Genomic DNA, 24,254 nt, shown 5'->3' with positions numbered 1-24,254 from the left:
TCTCCTTGTGGATGGTATGGGGTAGTCCGTGATTTTCTTATCCCCATAGTCTTTAGCAAGTCTTTAATCAGGCGACTTTCAAAGTCTCGTCCCTGATCAGAATGGATACGAGCTGGTAAACCATAGTGAACGAAAAACTTATCCACTAAGGTCTTGGCCACTGTTCGAGATGTCTGATTCTTTGTTGGGAACGCCTGGGCATAACGTGTAAAGTGATCGGTGACCACTAAAACATTGCTCATCCCTCTGGCATCAGTTTCCATTGATAAAAAATCAATGCAGACAAGATCCAATGGACCATTACTGGAGATCTGGTGAAGTGGTGCAGCTTTCTGGGCAGGCGTCTTGCGTGTTATGCATTCACCACACCGTTTGATATGTTGCTCAATGTCTTGACTCATTCTTGGCCAGTAGAACCTCTGACGGAGTACCTCTAGAGTTCTCTCTATGCCTAGGTGTCCCAAGTCATTGTGCACTGATCTCAATACAACATCGTGAAAAATCTTTGGCAGGAATAACTGATGGACCTCCCCACCCGAGTGACGCTTGGTGATGCGATAAAGCAGACCATCTTTCAGTATGGTCAATTTGTCTTTCTCTCTTTTCAGAAACGACAGCTCTGGGCTGGTGCCAGACCATTGATTAAGCTTAACTGCCTGGACAGCTGGACCAATGACTGAATCATCTTTTTGCGCCTGAACAAGATCAGCTTTTGAAACATGTTCCAGAGATTGCAAATCCATTCTTAGTGGGAATGCATAAATGTCTGGTATGCATTCTGGGGAAGCTCCAGTTTGGTCTATACATCTGGTTGAACACTCTGGGTTTTCTGATACCTGCAGCCTCCTGCAGATGGATTTAACAGCTGCTTCAGGTATAGTCTCCCACTCAGTTTCATCAACAAAGTTCCTGGAGAGGATGTCTGCATCTATGTTGTGCTTGCCTGGACGATAAAGAACGTCAAAGTCGTACGTAGACAAAGCAGCCAACCATCTATGTCCTACTGCATTGAGTTTGGCAGTGGACAGAACATAGGTCAACGGGTTATTGTCAGTACGTACTGAAAAGCGCGCCCCATAGAGGTAGTCATGGAAGCGATCCACCACAGCCCACTTTAATGACAGAAACTCAAGCTGATGTATAGGGTACCTCTTCTCAGACTGACTCAGTTTCCTGCTGGCAAATGCAACTGGCTTAAGTTCTCCTTCTTGCAGCTGGTATAGTACAGCCCCCAGTCCCTTAAAGCTAGCATCCACATGGAGCTCATAGGGCTTTGTAGGATCAGCGAAGGCTAGTACTGGTGCATGGGTCAGGCAATGGATAATCTGATGAAAAGCTTGTTTGCAGGAGTCATCCCACCGTTCTCCAAAGGGTTCAGATTCTTTCAGATAGGACTTATTGGGGTCTGGACTCTTTTTCTTGCTCTTCTGTGTTGGAGCATAGCCTTTCGTCAGTTCAGTGAGGGGTCTCACGATTGCTGCATAGTTAGCAATAAATCTCCTATAGTATCCACAGAATCCTAAAAAGGATCTTAAAGATTTTAGATCGTGGGGCTGAGGCAAGGCCGTCACTGCCTCAATCTTCTGTGGATCAGGAGAGACACCTTCCGAAGACACAATGTGTCCAAGGTATTTCACCTGCGGTTGACAAAATTGGCATTTGTCCAGGGAGAGCTTCAATCCAACTTCCCCAAGACGATCCAGGACCTTAATGAGTCGCTCCTCGTGTTCCTCCAGCGACTTTCCAAAAACAATCAAGTCATCTAAGTATACTAGGACTTGAAGGAGGTTCATATCTCCCACTGTTTTTTCCATTAGTCGCTGGAAAGTCGCAGGCGCTCCTGTTATTCCTTGTGGCATTCTCTCAAATTGGAAGAAACCCAACGGACATATAAATGCTGTCTTCTCCTTATCCTCTTCTGCCATGGGAATCTGGTAGCATCCACTACGCAGGTCAAGCACTGAAAACCATTTACTGCCAGACAGAGAATCCAGGGCGTCATCAATGCAAGGGGTTGTGTATTGGTCTGGAACTGTCCGACTGTTAAGGAGTCTGTAATCTATGCACATCCGTATTGTTCCGTTTTTCTTTCTAACTATAACAATCGGAGAAGCATAGGGGCTTCGAGACTCCTTAATTATGCCAGCACAGAGCAATTCTTGCAGGTGTTTCCTTACATCCTCGATGTCTGCAGGTGCAAGTCGACGGGATCTTTGACGAAATGGCCTTGTGTCGACCAGACGGATGGTGTGCTCAACGTCCTTTGCAATGCCAACATCCCATTCATTAGTCGAAAAGACATGGGGGCGTTCCGCTAGTTTCTGCTTCAGCCGGTCTTTCCATTCCTCAGGCACGGGCGAGTCACCAAAATCAATCTGGTTGCTGTCAAATACTGCCCTTTCCTGTTTTTGGCATGGAACAGAGATGACACTTTCAGTACGGTAAATGTGACCCATGACGGTTCCGATAGGAATAATGGTCTCCCTGGCAGACTGATTCTCTACCAAAATTCTAAAGTTGTTAACTTGTACAGCATGCGAAGGCACCACCATCGGCTGCAACAAGACATCACCTGGCAAAGGAGTTAACGGAGAGGAATCAACCATCAGAATCTCCTTGCCCAATGCCTGCTGAAAGTGTACGCTGCAGGTTATCTGCACCTCTTTCCCTGGGGGTAAGGACAATGGACTGGACCCCTGCCAAATCACACAACCAACCTGGTCATCTTGGGAACCCAGATTGATAGAGTAGGTGAGTATATTTGCCCTTTCACTGTAAACTTGGATACCCAGAGTTCTATTGATGTCACGCCCCTCTTTCCTGCATTTCTGTACCAAATTACGTACATGGCTGGTGTTGGTGCCAACAATGACAGGAATCTGTTCTCCTTTTGGGCTTGGGCAGATGAGGGCAAGAACCGGAACCGTATGTCTGACACCTGTTATTTCAGCAGGATACTCAATGTCCACCACAGCATATCCGAGGTAGGGGTAACTGACATTGGACTCACTTAGACCCCATAGGTCAAGGCCAGCGACTGGGTGCACTGGTACAGAGGACAAATGGGTGTTGTACCAGGACTCAAATATTATGGTGACCTGTGATCCACTGTCGAATAAGGCCTCACAGGGCTGTCCGTTCACCTTGAGAGGTACAATGCTGGGTGGTCCAATCAGTCCTTCAGGGATTCCAGCCAGAGTGGGAGAAGTCAGAAGACCCTGCTTAACATGGCAATTGGTGTCAGTGGTATTCTTCGATGAAGCAGCGGGATTTTCTTTCATTGTTCGGATAGTCTGAATGAGCTTTCTGATTACCTTGTTCTGGTTTTCAGGATTTTGACACTTAGCCACAAAATGCCCTTTCTCTCCACAACGGTAACAGAACTGTTCCTCCAGAGGTGGCCTGTTCCGATTGGGAGTTCTTGTCATTGGTGTGGCCTCCACTGCTGCCACCGAAGCAAGTTGTACTGAGGGTTTTGGAGCAGTCCCTTTTTGGGCTACCTTGTTCTGGAGTCTTCTGACTTGTTTCTTCAATGCAGCCAGTTCTTGGGTATCACTGCATTCACTGGAATGCACTGGGGACATCTTTTTTTCTTTAACATCAGTGGACTTAGATGTGCAGGTGGAAATCGTATTCTTAAGCTCTTTAATTTCAGCTTTGAGATTTTGTATTTCTGTTTGCTCTGTTTCAGAAAGTTTTGTCTGCACACTGTGGACGGATGGATTAAGTTTTCTCCTCGATGCCTCATACTCTTCCTCTATGCGGATCTCACTTAAGAGCTGGAGGAAAGTTGGGGGTGAGGACTTTTTCTCTCTCAGACGCAGTTGAATTAACATGAGGTCGGAAACAACAGCCCCTCTTAGAAGTTGCTCCAGGCGTGCTTTGTCTTTGCTAAAGCTTGTTAAACCTCCTCTCTGAACAACTTTAGTGAGGGCCCTCTCCAAGCGCCTTAGGAAATCAGACAGCTTTTCCCCTGGCTGCTGCTGCATTAATCGGAACGCAAAATAAAGATCATCTCCAGATTCAGCACTACCAAATGCACTTTCCAATGCCTCCAAATATTCATCGGGACCTGCTTCAGGATTCAACTCACGAACGGATTTAGCAATCTCTAACGCTGGTCCCTTTAAGCTTTCCATCAGCCTGCGCCTTTTCTCCTTGTCAGTGCATTCACTTTCCTCTACCATGAGCCATGCCTGTTCCAGCCAGTGGTCGAATGACTCCTCACTGGGAGGAACTGGCAGGTTTCCTGAGAACAGCCTCAAACGCCGATAACCACCTTCAGCTTGTGGTTTACGTGTCTTCTCCAACAGATCACCCACTGCTTGCAATATAGACTCAGTAGAATTTACAGGGGGATCAGAGGTGTGCTGTTGTTGAGCAGGGCTGAAAATTAAGTTTTTTATATCTTCCATAGTCTTTCCCTCAGTGTCCAGAAGACTTCTCACCTTCTGAGCAAAATCATTAGCAGCTGTACTTTCATCGAGAGTGACTATCGGCCATCTTTGACCACTGTCCGGCTCCAGCACTTCTTTTGGTGCATTCTCTCTGGGTATATTTTCTCTGCATTCACAGAGCACCATACGGCAGCTCAAGGAGGTATGAAACTGACGGCCCCTTACTCTGACTCGCCCCAAGCATTTAATAGTCTCTAATGTTTCTTCTATCTTGGCTATCTCCACTCCTTCTGGAACCATTACCAAGAGAGCCTTAGCTTCTTCCAATCCTTCCCCCCGACACCACCTTTTCAGTTCTGCTGTTAGCCCAGAGCAGTCGGCCATACTTCAAACCACAGTAATGAAAACTGTACTAGCTACTTCAAATCAACTTTTTGCTGTTGGGTTTTTTTTTTTTTCTTGGTACGTTCAACGCCTCAAAAGACCCAAAAGAATCCCAGCGGTGCCTCCAATTTATGTAGCCCTCACTTAAGCAATGTTAGTAACTAAGTGAGTTTTGGGTTCTTTGCTTCAGTATACTCTCTACTTTTTAATGTAAATCTCTCTCTAACGCTTTTGGATCAATCAGCATTGAACACAACTACATTAACTTACACTACACACCGTGTGAAGTAAACCATAATAACCCTTCTTTAATTAAGCAAAATAAAAATAAAATAAGTAAATGACAGGTTTTTTTGGGTTCAGGTGAAACAGAAAAAACAGAGCATTACTCCAACTGTGCAATAAATCTGCATATACAGTGTAATGCGCCAGGTATACAACCCACTATTCTAAAACTAAACCTAAAGCCGGCAGAAAATATACCCTACGTTGCAGGCCTGATCAGATGCTCATAGTTGCAGCAGTCCCACTGACTCAACCATCCAGAGCCTCTTCACTCAAAGAGCAAAAGATTAAAATACAACTCGGTACCTTGTATAATCGTGTTTTCCACAGATGAGTCCAGGCAAAGCGATCTGAAGAAACAGCAGTTCAGGATTCATGCAGTTGTTTGGTTTCCGTTTACTAGTCCTCAGTCCCACGTTGCCAGAGGTACTCTGAGCGACGCGGGCGCTCAGAGTGACTATCTGGAGTCCGGGTCCTTGTTTTCCCACGTAGCCAGAGGTACTCTGAGCGACGCGGGCACTCAGAGTGACTATCTGGAATCTTCCCTCGTTATCCAGTCCGGTAACGAGCTTCTGTAGTCCTTTAAGCTCCACTGTACCAGCGAAACAGCAGCCTACAGTAGTCCATGCTAGCGAACAGCTAGGTTAACTTCGCTCTAACGCTTGAGTAATACAACGGCAAGGCAAACAACCACACAGCCCATACAGTTTCTTGTTGAAACTCGACGGCGTCCTGCTAACCTGCATATAGATTATTATCACTTCTCCTTACGACAAGTCTGAGTTTACTCACTCTGAAAGCCGGCCAAAAACTCTTTTTCTACCATCCCCTCCTCGCTCAACTCCACTCTCCCCCTCCTTTTTTTCTTCTGCACCTGTGCTCCCTTCACAGACCGTACTCCCGTAGGAAAATATAATTCTCTGCTGGCAATTCCCCACAAAGTAAAGAAAACTTATTTTAAACAATTCAAACATGTTTTTATTAACTTTATATGAACTTTGAAATGTTAATTGAAATAAAAGGATATAACAAATGAACTTATCCTTGTTATTTATTATCTTATGCTTCTCTTATGTTTTTACTATCCGGGTTACAAGTGTATTTTGATATAATTCTCAGATTTAGTTCAGACATTAGCACTTGAAACTAAATCATGTTAAATCATATTAAAATCAATAAATAGGCATGCTTTAACTTTGCAACTAGGTGAAGCATCAAATAGTGCAAATGAAATCTTTTATATATTTTTTCCAATGTTTATAAACTAACAAGCTTTAAGAATTACATATCCTGGTTTTATTCATTCCTAAAAGTTATTGAATCCTTAATTTATTTTTTTATGACCTGATTTTTTTTTTTCTTTTTCATTTCCTACAAAGACATACCACAGTGTGGATTCTCTTTCAGGTCTTACTAAAAGAAATTTTACCTCCTGTAGTTCCCTGTAAAATCTCAGGGATGCTATACATAGAGCAAAGGCCTTTTGGCACCAGATAGCACACAAGGATTACACCCACACTAGATTAAACAACTGCTATTGCCTGCTGGGAATCCCAACAATTATCAGCCTTGTACTCTGTGGATATGCTATGGGGGGACAAGGGGTCTGAAGGCAGAGGAGGAGGGTGGCGCATGGATAATGTCTCCATCTTGAACAGTGGTCTGCCACATCGAGATAAACGCTGCCTGCCAGGCAAAAGTATCACAAGACATAAGAAGTCTCAGATGTGTCGTTAAAAAGCACAGTTTGAAACGTGGCATTGATTATTTTGTTTTCATAACACTGCTGCATGTCTGCTTGCTTTCTCTGCATCCTCAGCCACGATGTGGGTCAGACATTGGGCTGTTGAACACGTAGGTTAATGCTTGCTTTCACCACCCAAACAAAGTAAGCCCTCTTTCTTCTTTTAAACTGAATTAAACTATCTGAGGACAACAGGAAGAGAAAATAGAGTGATCCATAATGACAACATTAAAATAACATATGGTTCTTCTTTCCTCCTCTGCACTCAGTCCTGGCTTTATTTCACCCTTTTTTCCACTTTGGCACCCCTTTGTTAAATTCCCATTTGCCTATTTTTGGAAAGTCATTGAGAGACTTTGACAAAGACAGAGTAAAGAGAATATAAAAGTGTGCTCCTGGCACTGCTGCCTTAAAGCAGAGCAGGCCATCTGACCAGCAGCAGTAGGTTGGGCCGTAAGGGGCCCTTAGACTCAACCCGGGAGTGACCTGCAGTCACTGCAGCAAAGTTGCTCTATTCTCCTTCAAGCTTCCAACTACTCCGTTCATCACCAACCCTCTTCTGTTTTCAACCCTGCAGGTGCCAGCCCTTCTGCTCACCCCGGTTCCCACAAGAGAACCTTTTAAAAAAAAGACTTCTAGTCAGCCCCATTTGTGTGTGGATACAGGGACAGTCGTTTGAAAGAGCACCGGTGGCGAAATGAGACTCTTGTATGGCTCTGTCAGAGAGGTTCACTCCCTGGGGAGCTAATTTTATATTGTTGTCCAGATGACCTTGAGCTCCGCTACCATAGAAACATTTCTACCTTGACTGCAAGGTGTCGTGGTGACTCTGCATTCATGTTGTGACAAAGCCCTCTAACCTCAGAACCAAGAGAAATCGCCAAAGGCAAAGAACTGGAAATAATAGCAGAGCTCCTTGGCTACCCAGGGAAGGAGCGAATTAGCAGGAAATCTTTTGAGGTGCCGCCGTTCATGCTCCACAGCTCCTCTTCAGACAGGTTGCTGTATTTGAAAGCTATTGACGTTCCTGTTTGGTCGATGAAATAACAAAGTCTTGAAGCAAAGTGACTCCAACCAAAGTGAGGGTAAGTGGTTGTGCACATGTGTGTGAAAGACATTGAGACAGAGAGGAGAGCAGGGACTTGTGATTGCATGTCTAATGCTCACATTAGAGGTGTTCAGGGTGTAAAAGAAAGGTGCAAAGAGAAACAGGAATTACTCTGGCAATTTGATTATATTGTCTTAGATAGATAGATAGAAAGATAGATAGATAGATAGATAGATAGATAGATAGATAGATAGATAGATAGATAGATAGATAGATAGATAGATGATAGATAGATAGATAGATAGATAGATAGATAGATAGATAGACAGACAGACAGACAGACAGACAGACAGACACACAGACACACAGACACACAGACAGACACACAGACAGACAGACAGACAGACAGACACACAGACAGACTTTGGGACTACGGTTGAACCAGAATAGGAGTCATGTTGAATCTTTGGGACAGTGTCTTGTTGGTCACAAGATAGCCAAGATACCATTCATCAAGAGCCTTGAATTTCTGTGGCAAACCTCTTACCTGTAAGATCAAAATATCTTAAGAAACTGAATGGTGTGGTTTCATTACCATCACAAGTAACAGCCATCAACACAAAATTCTCAGTAATTAATGTGGCTGAGTTTCACTGTTCGAAATTAACATTTAGTGATAATATTCTAACTTATTAAGACACAATCACATTTTGAAACTCTGTTTTTAGGACATGTGTTCTCTCCATCTAAATTCATGTCAGTCTATGCTCTGTACAGCTGTGTTTTGATATCCAAATGAAGTCAGCTGGAATCCACCAGACTCACAAACATTTACTTCAGGAATTAGGCAATATTAGGCTTTGATTAGTAGAAACTGTGCCGAGGCAGGACAAGACAATATTTGTAAGCAAATTCAGACAAAACAACAGTTGCAGGAAATGCTAAGTAGCAGAACAATAATGATTCTTTTTACCCGGTCTAAAGACAAATGCAAAAAAAACTCTAACTACACAGGCAAATATTTGTCATTAGAATTTGCAATTTAGTAGGATTTGAATGTATTTTGGATGCCTGCACCTGCTGTTGGTACCTGCCTATGGCGGCTTAATGTTTTCACGGCTCATTGTCATTGAGCCCATCTGCGGCATGAAAATTAAGAGGTATATTCATTGTACTTTGTACTAGGTCTTACCTACGCCACATCTCCTGCAACAAGCAAGTTCTGATTGAGTCACCTTAAACAGCGGTTCACATGCTGTTGACGTCCTGTGAAAATTATTTCCAGGAGGCTTTTTGAATAAGAATAAAGGCAAATGTTTATGTAAACAGTCCCTGATTAATCCTGTTCTCTGCCTGTGTCACCCATTGAAACATTAATAGAGTTAGAATTTGTTGTTAGTCACTAATTACACAGTGTGTATTATGAACACGGGTTCCTGTGTCATTGTTTGGTGTTTACACTGAGCAAGGATTTGTTGCTGGCATTTCTTTTCTTTTCAAGCACCCTTGGAGCTACGTATTCCATATCTCAATTAAAGTGTTTTCCCCCGAGCTCCCAAGCTCTGAGCATGGCCATTATCACCATGGCTCCCAACAGCCTAATTATGCCAACTCCAAACATCAACCCCCCCCCCCCCCCCCCCCCCCTCCCAGCTATCCAGAGCCCAACCCACGCCCACAGTGCTCTTTGGTAAATGTTTGTCAGCTCACCTCAGCTTCCTTGTCAGCCTATCAATGGGCAACTTGCAAAATCGTGGAAATATTGGGCTGGCTTTGTGGTATGGGGTGTCTTGATGGCAGGCATTTATGAAATACTCCAGGGGAGACCTGGCTGATGATAAACTCTGAACTGCAAGTGAGCTGCACTTTGTCTGAGGATGGCAAGTTGCTGTAAAGCGGCAGTGTGGTGGTAGTACCCAAACCCACCTATGATTACCAGCAGAGAGACCGGTAATATTACTTAAAATGCCCTCTTGCTTTTCTATGGTAGTAGATTTGTAAAAATCTTAGCCAAGAAAATAGTTATTTTATTAGAGAACAGGAATCACTTAGTTTTAATCATTGTTGCTACTCCTGCTTCCACCTTCATCCCAGGAATCAAACCATAAATGGTTATTTTCCTACTCTACATTTGGTTTAACTAAGCTCTTATTGTGTATCTTTGTACTGACTTTGCAATGAAGCAGCTATCAGACCCACACTACCTCTCCCTCTGTTACAGCTGAACAAACTACTGAAAACAGGACCAAATTAAGTTCTCTGAAGATAATAACTTAACTTGCAGGCATGATGTATTGTTGCAAGACTTTTGAATTCACAAACTCTCGAAAATACATCTAGCCAGAAGCCAACAGATGTATTAACCATAATACAGAAATAGTTCAGACTAGTGAAATACAATGACGTGTTTGACGTCAACCAGAAGCGAAAAGCTGAAGCAAAACAAACATAGCAGCAGGGATTTTTATATTTTTGGGTGGGAAGATTTTTGCATGCTCTTCTTGAGTGGATTTGGTAAGAGTTCTATCAGTTACCTTCACTAGTTATGAAACAAATCAAGAACGCGATACGTCACAGCTTCTACTGCTGCTTTGATTGGCTAAAAGCTCAACTGGAGGCATGAGCCACTTGATGATGTATCCAATCAGCTAGGAAATTTTGACTGAGCTCTAGTTCTGATAATTTGATGTTAAACAAATACAGACAATGGAGAAATGTACAAAAAATTTATTTTAGGCTGTCAAAGGCTCACTATGCTCCACCAGAAATTCATCCCCAGAGCTAAACAGAGCTGTCAAATTCATTTTCTGCAATTCACATGGTGAAGAGTCCTACAGCAGCAGTTCAGTATCAAAGGCATTTATACACAGATTTTACAGTGATGAATAGAATCTTCAACGTTGTTTGTTGCTCATTAGGATTGGTATGTTGTGTCTTTTTGTGGCAGAATTAATTGCATATCACCAAACCCCCTTCTGTTTGTAGAAATGCACATTTTTCTTTCCTGTGATGAAGATCTCTGAGTTTTTAAGACCCAGCATGACCCTTAGATGTTCACAAGGAAATTACAGGTCTATTGTTATTTTACAAGAGAGGCATGGCCGACTGCTGTTTGGAAAGCACAAAACTGAGTTGTACATAGAGATGGAGGATGGAAAAATGGCACTAAGAGATTGGTAGGGGTGTAAAATAAAATGACAGAGTACTAGGACAAGTATTTTATTCACTTTCAGATTTTAATTCTTCTCATTTTTCTAATGCTCAAATCTTTTAGATCATTAAACTTATTTAATTACAATGCAAAGATAACCTGAGTAACTACAAATGGGATTATTTAAATTATGATTACCTCTCTTAAGTAGAAGAATATCAAAAGTTGTCAATTCTTATAAATGAAAAGTGATTACAGTGTACATCATGATTACCCACATTAGAGGCTTGATCTTCTAGGATTCCAAATATGGCAAAAAAGTTATGGCATGTGCAATGAGCAGGCTTGTTATTGGCAGTCTACAAAGATTGCTTGCACAACATGACAACAACAACAAGTGTGCAAAGAGGTTTGATTCTGCCCAATCAATGAGCCATTTACATTTCATACTGTGAGTTTGAGAGTTGTTGTAAAAGAAGGAAGGACACAATTCTAAGCAATGCAGATGGAGGAAAAGATAATAACTATTCAAAAAATATTTAAATGAAATTTTACATTGGTATCTCCAATTGCCGCAAACAAAAGTAAACAAATAAATGAGTTAAATAATAATAGTAAAATATAAAAGATAGAATTTAATAATAGGAAAGTTGTCCTTGTCTGCTGATTGATTCATTCGCTTGACCCAATATATTGCAAAACAAGTTAGGCACATAATTATTCAATAACACTCGAATGTGCTTTCTTTAAAGCCATTTAAAAACATTAAGGGCTGACCAGTTTTAATGTAAATATCTTTAGTTGAATCTAAGAGAAAAGCTGTTTCATGGTCTTCAAAAGATAATTCCAGTCTGGGTAAATTGAAACCATTAAGTTAAGAGAAGTGGGCCAAAATTCCTCCATTGTAAGGTAAAAGACTAAGTACTGTACTTACTGAGCTTTTTTTTTTTCTCTTCATGAATGAAATCCTTTAAAAAATATTTTTTATAATCATACTTACTTATAACAACATTTGTTTGCTGTTTTAAACCCATTCAGTTTGACAAAAAGGCTAAACAAAAAGAACAATATGTAGGAAACAATAGATACTTTTTAAGCTTTCGTCTATTTTATTTATTTATACAAAAAACAGGGGGAAACCTTAAGTTAATTTTAATATTTAGAAATATATTTTTTTTAAATGCCAGTGATAACTTTCAGAGACAAAAACAAATCTGAAATAAAAAGATTTCTTTGGCTTAAACTAGTCTTTAGAAATACAAATGATAAGCCAAAGCTTCTTCAAGAGACAGAGACAGAAATACTCATCGCCTCAGTAACTTGCAGCTTTCTGTAGGCAGAATGGCAGTTCATTGAAAGAGCAACAAACACAATGTACCTGTTCTGCATAGAAAGCACAAATGAGACTTTACTGTCATTAATCATAACACCTATAGCAGACAGCCCTGTAATAAGAAGGGGGTAGACATTCTTTAGACTGAGAGAGCCAATGGAAGGCTATATTATAAATAACTTATTAAAAATACAAGGAAAAAATGAAGAACCCTCAATATCTGTAGAAAGACACCATTTCCACCATTTAATACAGACATATAGCTTTAAAAGGGCTGTAAGCTTAATTGAAAATATGAATTATGTAAAAACCTGTCACCGTGCTCTTAAGTCTTCCAAAACACTTAGCAAGATGTAGGTATTTTAAGCAAACAGACATGTGAAACTTTTCTCAATTACATTAAGTCATTTTATAATTTGTTTGCAGCTTGCATCATGGTGTGATCATTGTGCTATATGATAACATCAGTGACAAGCAGTATTAGCACCACAGGATGTTATTGGTCGTGTAAAATAGCTCTATATTCCTCTGCTGTGATATATTCATGCAGAGCAATCATCAGAACTAATGGTCCCCAGCTGATAGCTTTCCGTACTATTACTGCTTGGCAGCCGTGTTAAGCAGCAGACATTATGGATTAAAGAACACATTAACTATCTTTAGAATGAAAAGAAGGAGAGAAATTACGGAGGAGATGATGTTGCCTGTAACTTTTGATTAGGATCCAGGTTCAGAGGAGCCTTATATAAATGCCTCCCTTAAACAAAACAAAAAAAAGCTCTTTTTATTAAAAGCGACTTTCTTCTCTTGTTGAACACCTGAATCTGCTCTCAACCCAAATTGGTTCACAAACAAATCCTTGGAAAAGACTTCACATGCAATCATATTCGGTTATTGTATGATTGCAAAACATTAGCTTATTGAAATGTATGTCAAAGCCATTATCATTTTAAACACTGCAGGACCAAACAGGAATGTAGTTCCTATAATCTAATCTCATCATATATACAGCTGTTCTGCAAAGGCCTGCGAGGTTTGTTAGAGAACATCTACCACCATCATAAAGACCATGGAACTCAGCAATCAGGTCAGAAATTAAAGTTTCCAGTCAGATTAGAATAAACAAATATCTGGATAATTCTGAACATCTGACCACTGTTAAATCTAGTGCAGAAGAGAACTAGAAGGAACCATGAGGGCCTTGGTAAAGCCGGGCGCACTGTGCGATTCTTTCAATTGTTGTACACAGCTACAGCTCACACTGCACAACGAAACCACAGGGTTTGATCATCCAGTGGGAGTTCACAGCTCACGATGCATGTTCAGCACAACGTTCCGATGCGATCTACCTGCTTACACTGTACGTCTAAAAACTACACCGGACTCAGCTCCGCAGTGAGATGGCGCTACTCAGGCTCGTCTATCCGGAAGCCAAACAAGTAGAAAAGTAATATGAAGCTCACTAGAGTGAAATGCGCTGCCTTGGGAATCTGTGGAATTTTCTGCTGAAAGCCCTAAAAAGAAAAGGCAACAATGTACTTGGACAAAAACATGGTTGAGCAAACGTGGCTACTACGGTCTGTCAATTTTACAGAATGTGGCCTGCCTTTCTTGAGAATAGGTTTATTTAGCTTGCCTCACTGTCAACAGCATCACTGTACAGCAGAGCTAACCCTAAAAGACTGTTGTTAGGCAACAACACAGATACAACACTTACTGTACCTAATCAGACATTTTGGTCCTCTGATGCATGATTTAATCTAGAGGGATGAATGTGGTCTTGTCTTTACTCCATGACCTCTTAATCAGCTTGTCCAAAGTGATCTGCTATTAAATTTCTAAACAAGTAGGGAGAGTGTTTAACATTGCGACAATACAGTGTCTTCACCTGGAAGGTCTAAAAGTTACACAGTGCTGCTTTAATTTTGTTGAAATATTAATATTATTTATATTAATATTAATCTCAGTGCTCCCCACCACTGGTTAGAGCTGAAGAGGCCTCTTGTGTGAGAAGCAAAACGTATCCTTGATCTTTGAAAAGATTCTCAGATTTGTTGAAAATTGTATTTGTTCTGATGGAACAAAGTTTGGAATACTTTTACAAGACACTGACTTATACAATAATTTACAGAGTTTATTAGAACTCCTCTTTAGTAAAAGTTGCATAATGTCTTGCATAATATCTATTGTATAACCATAAAGGGAATAAAATGTAACAGCCTTTAGTTCTGTCTGGAGAAAAGCTGCAATTTACTACAATGATAGCATGAGATCTAAGGATGAATTTTGCACATTTTCAAACTTTACACCTCAAACCTCCTCAATAAACTAATGTCATGAAGACATTGTTACAATTTTTGAAACCTGCTCCAGAAGTATTCTCGATAAAATAGACTTTTCGCTCCATTCTTTGAAATCTATTGATTCGTTTGAGAAGACTTTGTTGCACAGAAAAATTACAAAAATGCTGATTTGAAACTATTATAAAAAGAAAGTGAAAGTTTCTAAAGACTAGAACAAAGCAAAAATTACAGTATGAAACACAGACATCCAGTACATTCCAGAAGAAATAGACTGAAACAGAATTACTGAACTGATTTTTGTCTATTTACCAGTAAGGCAGATAACAGAGTTTTGAATGTATTTTCTTTGCCCTAAAAGGCAGAAGGAAAAATGTGACACAGCTGAATTGAACAATAATAAAAAAAAAAAACACACACAATTCAGCAAAACAGTGAATTGAGTATTGTTGTATTTCTTCATTGTTTCTGCTTAAATGTAAACCTCTGGTGACAACACAATTGGCAGACAGCTGTCACTGAACACTGACGTATGCAGTGTCCCTCGCCTTTCCACTTAGTCTCAGCAAGGTCATCTGTACACCATCAAGCTGTACATCAATCAAGTCTGTGGACAGACAGCAGTGCTTAAAGTTTCCTCTTTCTGCATTGACTGATGATTGCTTCAACCACAGGACGCTGTGACGTACTGAGGAAGGACAAGAATATACAGAACGGAAAATTTGAAACACTGAAGTACATCAAATATCCCTCCTTTAGAAAAAAAAAAATATATATATATATATATATATATATATATATATATATATGTATATATATTTTCCACTGCGCAGAACCCTCAAACTCCCAGGCCTCTGGTAGAGGACCCGAGCTTGAGGATGACACATACCACCCCACGAGGGGTGAGAAAACAGTTTATATATATATATATATATATATATATATATATATATTACTTTCATTAAATGATCAATGATCAATACCTTCCTTCATGTCTGTGCTCACCCTGCCATCACTGGTTCTTCGCTCCAATTGCCAGAGTGTACCATCAGCCTGGCTTCAATGGATTGTCATCCGCTTCTTGTCATGATCTTGTTACTGATTTCTAGTCTGATTACTTACTTTAATCACCTGCTTATATCCACTGAGTTCTCATTACTGCTCATCTGTTCCACCTGCTTCAGCCTCTATTTAACCAGCCTTTAAACCAGTCACCAGGGCCATATTATCGAGCCTGTGGTGAGAGTTCTCTAGAGTTCTCTACATGAGTGTTCCTGATTGCTTGAGCCTGACCCGTTCTGCCTCTGGACCCCTGAGCCTGCCTGTCCCCGTTCTGATCTGTTTGCCTTACTTGTCATCGGACTCCTGCTGGATTTCTGCCTGTCTGTGAATCAAACCAAAAACTGTTTCCTGACACGGTTCTGGATTTCCCTTCTGCAACTCTTCACACCTTTGATATCCTGGCTCTGACTATGTCTTCGATACCAGCTTTAGTTTCTTTGTCTGGATTATCCTGCCTTCCTTCGTCTACTCATTTCTGATCTCCTGCTATAGCAGCTCAGAGAAATTTGAATGACCACTGCCATATACTAAACCCATGCAGAGTACCAAATACTGTATATTCCATTATCATATTTATATATAATAGAACTGCAGCCAGTCCAGCCAGCTACAACCTACGACTCAGCCAACCACCAACTTTTTCACCTTCAGTTTTTTTCAACAGTCCCTTTATTTTTCTGTGTTTTTATGTTTTGTTAACACAAGTTGGTGGTAATGTAATTTAATGGGAATTTTTGCTTGATCATTTTGTGGCTCCAAGGATCCAGATGACTGACACAAAGAAGGTGATTTTTTTTTTAACTAAAATTGAATTATGAATATAAGAGAAAAAAGGAGGAATTATTGGGGAATACAGCAAAATTCCCTTCTTGGGGCAAATAATTTTAACTTTCAAACCATTAAATTTACTTTAGTTTCAAACTCATGCATTTAATCTGATTTAGTCAGGGCATTTTAAATTCTGTTTATGATATTAAGAGTTGTATGCCCATAGATGCAATGTAAGGATAAAACAGAGAGATTTTTTTTCTGGGGTGGGAAATTGATTTCACAAGTTATATATCTTAGCATGTCTTGACACGTTTTTCAGCAAATCTTCAGTTCAGGAAATGTTTTAGTCCCAATCTTCACACTTCTAAATGAAGCAGTTCCCATATTTGGGGAGCTGTGAGAGTAAACACCGAAATTAGTGAACTGAAATGGTTTTAGATAAATTGTTTTGTTGAATATTTCATGTAGAGACGACAAAAAGGAAGGGGTTTGCATAAGGGGAGGAAGAAGTTGAAATGGCAACAGAGAAGGAAAAACAGATTAGAAAACCATTTTTCTCATCTCTATTGTTGTTTGTGACTAATAATAACGAGGATGTGCACACATTAATTACTCATTCACAAAAACATCAAAAACAAAATGTACTAACAAAGAAGCAAATATCTTGTAATCAACAATTAACAGCACAGCAAACCCCAGCTTATCAAATAATTCACATTACTATCCAATTCACCGGTGACAACTGTTAATGAATGAAAACAACATCCACTTCATAATGTCAGACTAAAACACTGGATGCCCTCGCTTTATTATTGAGGATTCTTAACTCATTTTATTAATTTCTTTTGGTGTATGACTCAAAGATGTATTTCCTCCACAGAATGCTCCATCTTATAGAGCTTGTTTTTCTGGTAATACAGCAAACAGCTGTAGAAAGCTGAGATGGATGATATGTGTGGGAACATTCATCATATGCATGTTTGCAAAATGTTCCTGTCCTGCCACGCTGCTGTCTGCTTTGCTTTTACTTTTAAAACATGCACAGCAGAATTACTTTGATATAGGACATGCACTTGTTACCTAAAGTTAAAACTCCATAGAAAAACATAAAGTTTTTTACTTGCCTTAAAATATTGGAGCCTTCAATATCATCGGCGGATTGTCTGCTAGGAGTTTAGGGGCACATCAGGGTGCTGGTCTACTTCAACTCCAAAGGTTATTGGAACATCTACTCGAGCCACATCATTAAAGTATGACTGTCACCTTTGATGCACTTCTGCTAATCTATGTGCATATTTAGTTTTATTTTATTTTATTGTTGCATCATGAGCAAGTCTGTGACATCTTCATGCACATTATATCAACCATCCAACTGGGAAATAAATTCCATTCTTTATGGGCGTCCCAGAGGATTGAGATCATTTTAATAAATAATTAAGAAACTAAGCTCATAAGTAATACGCAGGGTTACTGGGTTATTGTTAGGGCATTTACAGTTTGTGGGGTATTTGCAAGCAGGAGCACTTATATTACACATTTTATTTTACTTTTGTAAAATATCTGTGATGCCCTAGCACAGCTGGTGTTTAAGCTTTAAATGATCTTCAGCTAAAGCCAGAGGTATGAAAAGTACACATTTTCACTTAAATAAACGTACAGATACCTTTGTGCAAACAGACTTTGTTAAAAATGAAAGTACAAATTTAGCTCTTTTATTTAGGCAAAAGTAAAAACTACAGGTTTTACACTGTGCGTAGTTACAAAAATGAAATCTAGATTTTTACCCAAAAATGTATTAGCTTATACATTCCCTTTTTAAATAGGCAACTCTATATACAGAAAATAGAGTCCCTTTCCGCTTTTGCTCACTATGTCATAATAGAACACATGAAAAATACAGATTTTTTCTACTTATATTCTAAATTGTAATTTCAGAAAGAATAACAGATTGAACTAAAGAGAGGTCCTATATTCTGAGCTCAGATATTCGCAGCTTTAAAGTTATAAATACTGTAGCATTAGAAATAAACATTAAAATTCAAAATATAACAAAAGGGAATGGATGGAAAGTGTGTTGCGTCTCAGAATCGGATCAATTAAGTAAATTTTTTTCTTTGCCACATCTTCAGCCATGCTGCTATCAATGTTCTCCTATGGAGAAAGGGGTTTTCCAACTGGACAGATTGTCCTTGTGCTCTTGCTTTTCCCTCTGTTTTGGTATAGCGATTAAGTCATGTCCTTATCAATATGTATAGTTACTAACAAGCTAGTTCATACTGAATTTGTGTTCAAATGTAATAAGTAACAGTAAAAACTCCTCAGAAAAATAAATTCTCATATATAGTAAAGATATTTTTAAAAGTCACCTAAGTAGAGTAACTAAGTTTATAGAAAGGTATTTGACACCTATCACTAAAGCTTACAATGAAATGTAAAAACATTATTTACCTGAATACTTTCCTGACAGGAATGTAAGAATGTGTAGCTTTTATAAAACACAGTAAAATAGACAAGGGGATGTCTGGTGGATAATCTGATTTTAAACTTCTCTATTTAGAACCAACCTATTAAAAAAGCTGTTACCAATGTACTTGTGTATTCTCTTTGTTGCTTTTCTTTTGATGCCATTAACTCTTTATATTAATTTACCACAGAAAGTATCTTACAGTATCTTCGATTATGTGTTTATCCGTGGCTCTTAACTGGCAATCACTAACAAAGTTATTGCTGCCATGGACTATGGTAACGTTACGTTATTTACCACAGAAAGTATTCCTTCCTTACCTTTATGTGTTCAGTTTTTTTCCTTGAGAAACCATTTGCTGACCTTGTAATCTTTTCCACTAATTTTTTCAGAACTGCTGAAATCAGCCACATTGGAGAGTTTTCTGGCATTGAACACAATTTTAAAGTCCTGAAACTCAGAACAGAAGGACCCAGTATACAAAGCTAGACAGACAGTAGGATTACTAAAAAACAATTATTTGGAACTGGTGTCTATCACAGGGAACTCTACAGGAAGGAAAAAACAGGTAAGTGACCACTTAAATCTATCGGAGGAAGATTATGAATGTGAGTCACTAACCTGGTTTACAAGTTCAGTCCATGCCCAGAAAACGAGGTAGGATCCAGCTGGTAGCTGCCAACAAGATGTGTCAGGTGCTGCCCAGAGTATTCCAGATGCTGCAGCACTGGAGAACACGAAGCAGTCTGGAGACAGGTCATGCAAACAGATCTGAAGAAAAACAGGCAGGCTCAGAAGTCCAAGAGTCCTTAGCCAGGTCTGGCAAACATACCAGAATAGGAGGCAGCCTTATTGATTGAGAGGAAGAACAGGTCAGGATTAAAAAATCAGAAACACTAAGATATGCTAAAAACATAGAGAGCAATAATAATCAGGCCCTGATGAATGGACACCTTAAATAGAGTCAGGAGCAGGTGGATCAGATGAGCAGTGAAGATGAACCAGGTAGAGTTAGACAGGTGAGTGAAATGAGTAATTAAGCCAGTTATCAGTGCCAAGATATTGACAGAAACAGCATCTTGAAAGAATTCAAGTCAGAACTTTGACTTGCAACGCCTTGATAGTATTTTTTGTCAGCCATTCAGAGGTGGACTTGCTTGGGAGCTGTGCATCAATGTTCTACTGCAGAACCAAAGTTCCTTTCAGTTTGAGGTAAAAAATAGATGGTCAGAAATTCAGGATTTTTAATAGACAGCAGAATTTCAGTTTCCATTTATTACAATAAGTCTTCCAGGTCATAAGGCATCACCACTAATGCCACAAATGTTTTAAGGGAGACACCTTTCAAATGGTTAAACTTTTGTCTTGAAAGTCAACAGAATATTTCCCCCCAAATTCTGATGACGAAAATGTGTTCTTGATAAAATAGGATTAGCATTATTGTTCCTCTTGTTCAGCAGAAGTTTTGGTCTAGGAAATCAGCCAAACGGGTCATTTATTTCCCATTCTTTATGCTTATGGTGGAGGCAGTCCTTTGTAATTGATTTCTTGATAGAGAACTGGTGTGGCCATAATCAGGCCTGGGTGTGGCTAAAGAAAGTTTCCTCTAGTGTGATAAATCAAATTATGTTTTAACATGGGCATTTCACACATGCATGACAAACATGCAAATAAAGAGAGGGGCAAACACTTATTTACAATACTGTATTATCTCTTTTCTTTAATATTCCTAACACTGCCTTCAAAAGAATCTTTTTGGAGGATTATTTTTATCTCTTGAAGACGTGTTCCCATCCATTTTCCTTTTTTTTTACTACTGGTACTGAGACTTTTTAACATCTGTTGTGATTAGAAACTGTGCCCATGTGAGAGTGCTTTATATGCAAGAAGAGCTGACTGAGGAATTTAAAGCACAACTAATGCCTGGAGTGGGAATTCAAATCTCTGTTAGCTTGAAGAAACATCATAGACTTAAGGCAGAGGAAAAAAGAGAGAATAGGAAAGTGTCTTCATTTGATGATGTTAAGTCCTTAGTTAAACACCCCGACATCTTTGAATGCTGATGAGAAAAAAAGTTTGTATTTTAGGGATTTCTTCTGAAATGGTGTAGTAGAATTTTATATATTTTTTTCAGACTGCATCGAGAAAAAAGTAAAAGGAGAGACAAGAGTAAAATAAACCTGAAACCTTGTTTAAAAATGTTAAAGTGGTTTAGATTTATCTATTGATGCATTAGTGATGTTGACAGTTTGTTTGGCTACATTCACTACATTCACACCGCAGGTCTTGAAGCCAATTTCTGATATTTTTGTTGAAATACAATTTAATGCAGCTACTATCCGATTCCAGTCTGAACGGTTCATAGCCCCTGATGTACAGTAACTTGTATGTAGGAGGATAGTGAAGACGTCACTCAGCAACACATAGTTTACGGATTCATTACCAGAGGTTGGCATCTGTGCATTATCATTCCAAGCTGTTGACCAATGGGAGCTGACATTATTAGGAACACATTATGATTAAATGAAAAAATGATAAATGATCTATTTACAATGTGTTTTTGTGGAGCATTGACTGCTGTGATGAAGAAAAGTCTGTTTGCATCGGTGGTATGGGTCGGATGAAATGCAACATGACTATTTACACTATTTGCAAATGTGACCTAAATATGATTTTCAATTTCAATTTTTATTTTGTTGCCAATATTGCACTCATATCAGACTTTGTCGTGTCAGTCGAGACGGCCTATTACCGATCTTTTCACCAACTCAATTCTAATTTTGCAACTATCATATGTGGCACTAAATAGAATGTGTCCAAACAATTTTTAGCAGCCTTTGTAGACTGAACGTTCAGTCTCCTTTCATCTGACTTTGACATTATGATCCAGGCTTTTATTACTCATTCATACAGACTCCTTCCAGCACTGAGCCAAAAGAAAACATTGTTAAATGCTTTGCTCTATTTTCCTTACCTTTCTTAATCTTAATATGATGTGGTCATAATATTGTCAGCTCCCATTTTTTAATGACCTATAATAATATGACAGATGCCGAAATCTGCTATCAAATCTACAAACAATGCTGCTGTGCAAAGTCTTCACTGTCCTTCTGCGCATGAGGGTCGTGTTGGTGCCTTTGAACGCTCAGACTGGAGTCTAATAGTTGCCGCATTCAAGTAGTCTGCAAGACCATGACGAAAAAAAATGTATATCAGAATAGAGCGTCAATCAATGTAACCATTAAATGGGAAAACTGATGCTGGCTACAGTATAAATGCCTTTAGGAGACAGACTTAGAGTCAGACAACTTTTTATAGTCATTTTGTACACACAGAGTGTAATACACAAACTTTCATTTTGTACATGAGCAGTGAATGAGCTGCAGCTCTGCAGTAAAATGAACATTTCCATTCCATAAAGTGCAGCAGTGATTAAATGTAAACAGTATGGGAGAAAAAACATGGTGCAAAAACACATTAATATTGAAGTTCACAGCATTAAATATATATATATCGTGCAAATATTTAGTATTTTGGTTTGGTGTTAACAGTGTGATGCAGAGTCTGTTACTTGATTCACATTTTTTTCAACAGTTCAGCAGTCTGATGGCAGTGGGAAAGAAACTGTTGCACAGTCTGCTGGACCTGTATCGAATGCTGCGAAGCCTCTTCCCAGAGGGCAGCAGGGAGAACAGTCCATGGTGGGGGTGTGAGGGGTCATTGATAATGTTACAGGCTTGGGACACGCAGAGCTGGGATGAAATGTCTTTAATCGAGGGAAGAGGAGCCCAGATGATCCTCTCTGTTGTTCTCACCACTGTTCTCACCTTCTTCCAGTCTGAGGCACTGCAGCCTCCACACCACACAGTGAGACAGCTGGTCAGAACGCTCTCTGTGGTGCTTCTGTAGAAGGTGGTGAGGATGGGTGGGGGCAGGTGGTTTCTGCTTATGCTCCTCAATAAGTACAAGAGCTTCTGTGCCTGTTAGGCAACATGGACAGAGAAAAAAAAAACTATTTCTTTGTCAAAACTAGAGTTACAGGATGTGTTTTTTTTGTTGTTGTTGAAATATCACGGAAAAGAGGGCTGTGAGTTTTTATTTATATTATCTACACTCATTTTGTCATGTTTTTCACGTGTTTGGCCCACATGCAGACAATACTCGGGAGACAGGAAGCAGATTCAGGGTTTTATCAAAGCTCAGAAATAAATACAGAGAAAACGAGAAAACTAAACAATGAGTCAGCGTCAGGCAGAGTCACGGGACCGGGGTTTGCACGAGCTGAAAAGGGAGAGATGAGTTAGACAGCGCGCCGCGGACGGGCCGCGCGTAAAGAGGTGCGTAAGGCTTACCACTGAGCTCAGAAAGCGCACTGGGGAGGTGGTGTGGAGGAGCGGACTCAGCGCTGCCTGGGTGAGGTGATCCGGTGACTGGGTGACCGATGAGCGGGCCGGGGAAACTCGTGCGGGATCCAAGCTGCGCCGTTGGGAGCAGTGATCAGCGATCAGCTGGAGACACCAGGCGAGCACTGGGGAAACGCCCGGAGCAGGTTTAGAGTCGAGGGAGCGTTCTAGGAGACACAGGAGAAAGGTGATCAAAAACAGGAAAGGTTCAGGCTGTCAAAGACAGTGGCCAACTGAGGCGTACCACACAAGGTTAACACTCTGGCATCCTCCAGCTGTCAGAGAGCTCCTCTTATAGCGCAGCCAGGCAAACCACAGAATGAGCCTCAGGTGTGTACCACGCCCACCAGTCAACTCCAGTCACCTGTGCAGAAAGCAGGGGCAGAAAAAAGCACAACACTACCTGCTGAGTCCTGACACATTTAAACTCTGTCTCCATCCAGCTGGCTTTTTGGTAAGGTTTGCAGTCATTGCAAGTTGCATTCTCAGCTTTTCTAATGCACCTTTCCATGTTGAAAGGCTGCAAGCAATTATCTGCAGAGCAACATGTTGGAATGATCTAAATTGTCCAGACTAGAGTCCTCTTCTACTCAACCCAGAGCTTTTCTAAGAGTCTGGCCTTTGCACCAAATGTATGGCTGATAAAGTGTTTTGATTTGGCCTCTTATTTTTTTGGATAATTTCATTCTCCTTGTTTTTGTTTTTCTAGCACATTTCATCAAATACTTATTTAATATGTCCAATAATGGTGAATACTTTATGATAAATACCCTTGTATAAGAAGCAAATGGTCTTCAGACAGGGAAGAAGCCCCCAGCATGTTGTCTCTCCACCATGCTTAATGGTATGAATGATGGAACTTTTGACATATTGTTCCTTTCTAACCACACCTATTTCTTCCTTTTTCTTTCT

At 40.0% G+C, this 24,254-nt stretch overlaps 1 long non-coding RNA gene across 1 annotated transcript; it reads right to left on the bottom strand.

Moving 5' to 3' along the window:
* Positions 1–23,158: 23,158 nt before the first annotated feature.
* Positions 23,159–23,723, bottom strand: LOC119797529. Its single transcript, XR_005282599.1, has 3 exons — positions 23,587–23,723; positions 23,292–23,509; positions 23,159–23,220 (listed from the first exon to the last, which is right to left on the bottom strand). It is a non-coding gene; the product is annotated as an uncharacterized LOC119797529 (long non-coding RNA).
* Positions 23,724–24,254: the final 531 nt, after the last annotated feature.

This window comes from Cyprinodon tularosa, unplaced genomic scaffold (assembly GCF_016077235.1).
Source record: "Cyprinodon tularosa strain WSP-4 unplaced genomic scaffold, ASM1607723v1 ctg116, whole genome shotgun sequence".
Classification (NCBI taxonomy): Eukaryota; Metazoa; Chordata; class Actinopteri; order Cyprinodontiformes; family Cyprinodontidae; genus Cyprinodon; species Cyprinodon tularosa.
The sequence above is the reverse complement of the archived record's forward strand: the minus strand, read 5'-3'. Positions and strand labels throughout refer to the sequence as shown.